The following is a 6039-nucleotide window of genomic DNA, read 5'->3' as shown; positions in this document are numbered from 1 at the left end:
ACCAGCCAGCTTGCAAAAGCCAAAGGAGACAGGCATGGGATGGAGCTGTCCTTCCCCACCCCAGGCAGTGCTGGGGAATGCCAGGGAGCAGCCAGGCTGAAGCTGGGGACCCAACAGGTCAGTGTTTAACAGCCAGGCTGTTCCGTGGCATCTTGCCACCACCTCATGATTCCCAGCATCTCCCCTGGGATGACAAGGTCCCCTCCCAGATCCAGCCTATCAGCTCCCTCTTGTCCTATCCCATGGCACTGGCAGCGAGCAACACAACATCCCACAGAGCCAGACATCCCACCCTGCTCCAGCTCCATTGCTGAGGGCAGTAAAACAGTCCTGGGAACAGACAAACTGTGGTCAGTCCCTCTGCCTGGGCAGCAGGGAGCTGCAGGAAGTGTCCTGTTCTTGGTTCCTGGTGAGACACCTCTGTGAACGTCAACTCTGACTTCCCAAGAGGGAAGGGAAGGGTCACAGCTCAGCCTGGTATTCTACCAGCAAGGATGAAATTTATGTGCTTTGCCCAATACCCCATCCCCATGCCCCCTCCAGCACTTACAGCACTCCTCAAATGTCAGGCAGGCACTGTGGGCAGCAGTGAGGCAAACAAAGGTCACTGGATCTGTGCTTTTCCCTTTACATCAGCTGGGGCTGCTCGGACCTCCTGGGTACAGGCTGGAGAGCTGGTCCTGCTCCACAGCAGGCAGTGATGAGGAGCACGAGCAAACTCAAGAGAAGCAATTGTTTGTAGTTAATTGAGACAAGAAGAGATGATTTTTTTAAATTAAAACTCAGGGCTGGGCATTTGAGCACAAATGAGGGGTGAGCAGTGAAACTTCCCTGTGGGTGGGCAGCCCTAACCTGTGGGTGTTTGGAAGCTTTTGAGGCAGTGACTTGCTCTCCTCTACCCCTCCTGCTTGTCACCAGGCAGGGGGCAGAGGGGTGACCTGCCCTGACTCAGGCACTGCACCCAGGCTGGTGGCAGCACACCTGGAAGCAGCTGCTGCCCAAGCCTCCCTGTAACCACCACAGCTCCCAGGCTTGCTCTAGAGAAGCTGGGAGGTGTGGGAGCATTAGAAGGCTTCTCCTTCCAGAGTCAGCAGTGAGGAATGTGCATTCGAAACAGAGATAGGGCTGGTTTCACTTGTGCTGCACACCAATCCAACCATGGGGCTCTCTGAGATAAACCCCTAAATGTAGGGGTAGGAAAACCCCACAGTTTGCCTAAATTTTGCACCCATAAAACGCCACTAGCAGATCAAAGTGTGGATGTATGATTAAGGCACAAGTCTGGGACGTGTGAGCCTCTGCCCAGGCGTGCAAGGGAGGCTGAGCCACGCAACACCAAGGGTTTCCTTGGAGACTGACGCAGAAGGGGCTTCTCCTCCAGAAGCACTTTCTCCCTGCCTTACCAGGCAAAGGAACACCCTGAATCCCGTCCCCACCAGGAGAGCCAGCAGGGCTCCACTGCGGTGCTGGAGGAAGGGGCAGCGCTGAGAGCCTGGAGGGGGGTTTTCCTCACCTCCGAGCAGTTTTCCTGTTGCGCAACTCACTCGTGCTTCTAAAAATGTTTGCTGGAGCAACAGTCTCTAAGGCGATTTCCATAACAATGGGTGCAGAAGAACGATCCACGCTGCTGGAGTGATTTGCTCGCTCACATGCTTGAGGAGGACCGGGCACACCGCAATTCCAGCAGTGAGATGTTCCTGTCAATGAGAGAAAAAGAGTATTTGACTGAATTGCTCTCAGCAGCTGCTGGAAAGCTCCCCAGGGGCCCTGCTGTCCATCGCCCGGCCAAGGGGCACGGGCAGGGCTCTCTGCCCTGCCCCAGGGCATTGCCAGAGTCTGCAGGCACAAAAACACCCCCAGCAAAGGTACAAAACCACAGAAAATGCTTCCACAGCTTTGGCTGGCGTGTCAGCACTGCCCAGCGCAGGCACCCGCACAGGGGCAGGGCCCGGCAGCGGCACTCTGACACCAGCCAAAGCTCGGCTTCACCCGAGGCCTCAGTCCTTACAGGGCTGCGAGTTACACAAAGCCCCCACGTGTTTCTCCTTTATATCACAATTCTGGGTGCTCAGCTCCAGCCTAAACCAACCAGGTTTTGCTCTTTCCCCACATCTTTTCCAGCTGACCCGTTAAAATCAACACTCAGCCACTGCCTCCAGTTTGAATCGCTCACATCCTGCCATTACAGCTTTGTTTAAATCTGTGCAGAGCTCAACCTGTTGTCAGACAGACACTAATTGGTGTGTTTCTAATTATTTGTTTCCATCTTAAAACCTGTTTTTCAGCAGATTGCAGCTTTATTTTAATACATGCTTGGCTAGAGCTTGATATACTGGTTGCCAGTAACCTAGACACAAATGGGATTGCATTGCACAGGGGGAGTAGGGGAAGAAAAGAGACTGAGTTAAACTGAATTAAGAGCCTGTTCATAAAAATGAATTGAGCAAAATTGTGAAACAAGCAGCAGTGTTTCATTGCAGAAGATTGTTTCTGTATTCCTGTTTCTGCCTCTTCAAATAAGATGAACCTCTGCATTCACAAAAGGGCATTTGAAACATCTCCTTACACAAACACTTTGACCATGGTTTTTTATGTGATCAAAGCTCTAAAACTTAGGGTTAATCCTTTTTATACTCACATGGTTGGTGTTAAAAATTAGCTCATCAGTGGGTGACCAAACCAGGATCAATTTCCAACTGCTTTCCCAGGACATGAATGCAGACACTCAGGCACTGTCCTCAGCCCCTTCATTCAAGCAACACCAGTAGGCTTTTCCTCTTCCAGGAGCACCCCGGGCCCTTTGTATCTTGGTCATTTTCACACAAGTCTTCAGAGGGCAGGAGAAGTAGCTGAGGTGCTGCTCTAAGGCAGCTGACACCTCTGGCACACACCAGGCAGCACAACCAGTGCTCCAGGACCTGCCTTGCTCCATTATCTCTCTGTAGCTCTTTCTCCTGTGCTGAGGATTTTGGGGTCTCTGATCTAAAATGCAATTAAAGAGACTGAGGCAATTAAACAAAAAGAAAGCCCTATGTTATTTGCTGGCAAATACTGACTTTTTAGTCAGTATTTGACTGAAGCTGCTTGCAAACCTTCTCACCTTTGGCTTCTCCTTTCCAGCTCCCTGCCTTTCCCTGGGTGCGGGAAAATGCAGCAAGAGCATCCCACAGACAAGAAAGCTTCAGTTCCCCAGCCCAGGGGTTGTGAGTTGCCCACCAGGACAGGCAGGAGCCACATGAGGAGTGGCAGTGTGCATCCAGCAGCACGTTGTGTCCCTGGCATAACCTGACCTCTGGTTGTCTCCACAGTCAGCCACAGAGGGAGACTGAAATCCTTGTGCAGCTCTTTCCAGCAGTGAACACACTCTAAGGACATTGATTTCTCTGCAGGCTTTTTCGTCAGCAGACAAAGGAGCTTAAAAAGCTGATGCAGCCAGTGGGGTGTGAAGATGTACTTCCCAGGAGGAGCTAACTGCTAGAGGGAATTGGGTTTTCTGTTGCCAATACAGCGGCCTGGGACTTTGGAGGAGACACCCAGGTTGAGGGCACAGCCCAGAGCACCTGGTCCATCTTGCCCCTGGTGGGCAGAGGCCCAGCTGAGAGGCTGAGAGTGAGCAACATCTCCAGATGAACACCAGAGACCTCCTTCCTCCTGCAGGTCTTGGATTCTGTGGGATACATGGCCCAAAGCAGTCATTCCATCAGTGCCAAGCAGCATGGAGATCACATGGGAGAAGGCCTTTGCCAGGCCAAATTTTGGGGGTGGCCTGTTGGTTTGGTCTTTGCAGAGGAGCATCTCATGCAGACACATCTGCCTGCACCCATAAACTGAGCCAGTGGGGATGGAGAGGGTCCATCACCTCCTCCTAGCCCTTCCTTATTTCCACACAAAGACATTTTTGGTGAGCTTCTACTCCTTTTTTTATACTAAAAAGGGAAGAAAAGAGGAAGATACGCACTTGATGTTAAGGAAATCTAACAGTGCGTGCAGCAATCCAACTGCTCAGACACATATGCCTCCTTCCTTCTGCTCCGTACCAGCGAGGCTGTGCCGTATTTAGATCTGGCTCCATCTCTCACAAACTTGACCAACTGTTCTTCCACAGTGTCATCTCTGCTTGTTTACTGAAATCTTCAATTCGGTAAGGGGAAAATAATAATAATAATAATAATAATAATAATAATAATAATAATAATAATAATAATAATAATAATTTTAAATTGTTTTCTTTTTCATTACAGGAAAAGCACTAAATGCCAAGAAAGGCAGATCATAACAGTGGTGGGTAAAGAGGTAGAAAGATCTCTTGGTGATTCATCATCTCCATCAGGGACCTCCAGTGTGAGGAGGCAGATGTGTTTCCTAGAAATTGCTGTGCTGTGGCCGGGCCAGCCCCACGCTGGCTGCCAGGGCAGCGGCCGGCCGAGTCATCGGCCCTGGGATGCTCCCACAAGTGTGTGCTCCCACAGGAACGGCCCTGGGATGCTCCCACAAGTGTGTGCTCCCACAGGAGTGGCAGGTTCAGTGACCACACGTGAAGGCAGGCACAGAGCTGTGGCCACACTGGGGTTACCTGGGTGTGACTCCTCCAAGGAGCTGCCCCGTGCAGAGCACTGGGCATCTGCAAAGCAAAGGGGTAACAGCCTCCCTGAGGGAAAGGCTGAAAGTACACCTTTGTTACAAGTAGGACACATGGGAAAGAGCAGAGAGTGTTTCCTGACCTTCCTCATTGTGCCAAACCGTGGCAAGTTCACTCCAAGTTCAGTCTTTGGGCCTCAGCATCGGGACAGGAGTCAGGCAGAGGTGGTCTTGCTGCATGCTTTCAGCTATGGTTGTGTCACACATGAGGCAGAGGTGAGCCCTTGTCCCCCCACACACAGTGAGGAGCCTTGGAGACTTCTCTCTGAACATCCACACCTCTGTCTGGCTTGCCTTTGATGTCAAGACACTGCTGTCTGCTGGAGGGCCTGGTGACAGCCTGTCCTGCAGCCTTGCAGGATGTGCAGGATAGCACCCCCACACCAGCCATGGGCCTTGTATACAGAACTTGCTCACACTCGAGACAGATCTTAGGGAGTTAAGAGCATTTTCTTGGCTTTCTGTGCTGGTGGAAGAGCGACTTACAGCACAGCAGATGGATAAAATTCTAATTTGGGTTTCACATGATTTATATAAATAGGCTTAGACGAGGTTGCGCAGAGATGGCACAGTCATCTGCCAGCCCTGCTCTGTTTACCTCGAGACCCTCTCCTCCCCCTGTTAATGAGCACCCCAGCAGTGTCTGTGTGCTGGCAGTAACGAGTCACCTCAGCTGTGTCACCTCCTGCCAACGCCACGGCTCCGGGCTGTGCTCCCAGCGGGACAAAGCAGCCTCCTGCCACCCCACCTGGCTGGGCACTGCTTGTCAAACCCAGAGACAAATTGTCAAGGAGCACACCAGAGTCAGAACTCCCATGGCTGGCTCAGGAGAGTGGGGCAGGGTATGGGCCATGCTGCTTCCTACCCAGGTGAGTGGGAACGAGAACAGGGCTCTCCCAGCCCCCCCTCACTCACAGGACACCAAGTTCTGTTGGGACCTCTCCCCAAGGGTGCGTGGCTCAGATTCAAGGCACACCAGTGGCCCCACTGCCACCCTCATGAAAATGACACAGTAACTCCCCCTTCTCCCCACTAGTGTGTCACCAAGGAGCCTTCACCATATCCTGACAAAATCATCAAGCACGTCTTTGTTGGGTTTAGGTAGAAACCTCTTCCTTATCTCCACTGCTCCTCTATCCCTCAAAGGGTGACATGAGCTGGTGCTGCTCCTAAGAAGAACTTGTGACAAACAGATGAAGGTCTGGCTCCTGTGAGGCTCCAGCATGCATCTGCTGAACATCTCCATCACATGTGTATTGTCTCCTACAAATCAAAGGTGACATGATCCCCACAGAAAAAAAGTAGAAAACTAAGCTGCTGGTTCCTTTAAGTGGTCACCAGAAGCTGGATATGAGACAGTTGCATCTTCTCAGTGTCAAGATACAGCTCATTCATGCCTGG

At 51.7% G+C, this 6039-nt stretch overlaps 1 long non-coding RNA gene across 1 annotated transcript; it reads right to left on the bottom strand.

Moving 5' to 3' along the window:
* Window positions 1–562: 562 nt before the first annotated feature.
* On the bottom strand, window positions 563–2974 carry LOC128814178 (uncharacterized). The gene is made up of 3 exons (XR_008439286.1): window positions 2639–2974; window positions 1404–1697; window positions 563–718 (listed from the first exon to the last, which is right to left on the bottom strand). It is a non-coding gene; the product is annotated as an uncharacterized LOC128814178 (long non-coding RNA).
* Window positions 2975–6039: the final 3065 nt, after the last annotated feature.

This window comes from Vidua macroura, chromosome 13 (assembly GCF_024509145.1).
Source record: "Vidua macroura isolate BioBank_ID:100142 chromosome 13, ASM2450914v1, whole genome shotgun sequence".
Lineage (NCBI taxonomy): Eukaryota > Metazoa > Chordata > Aves > Passeriformes > Viduidae > Vidua > Vidua macroura.
The sequence above is the reverse complement of the archived record's forward strand: the minus strand, read 5'-3'. Positions and strand labels throughout refer to the sequence as shown.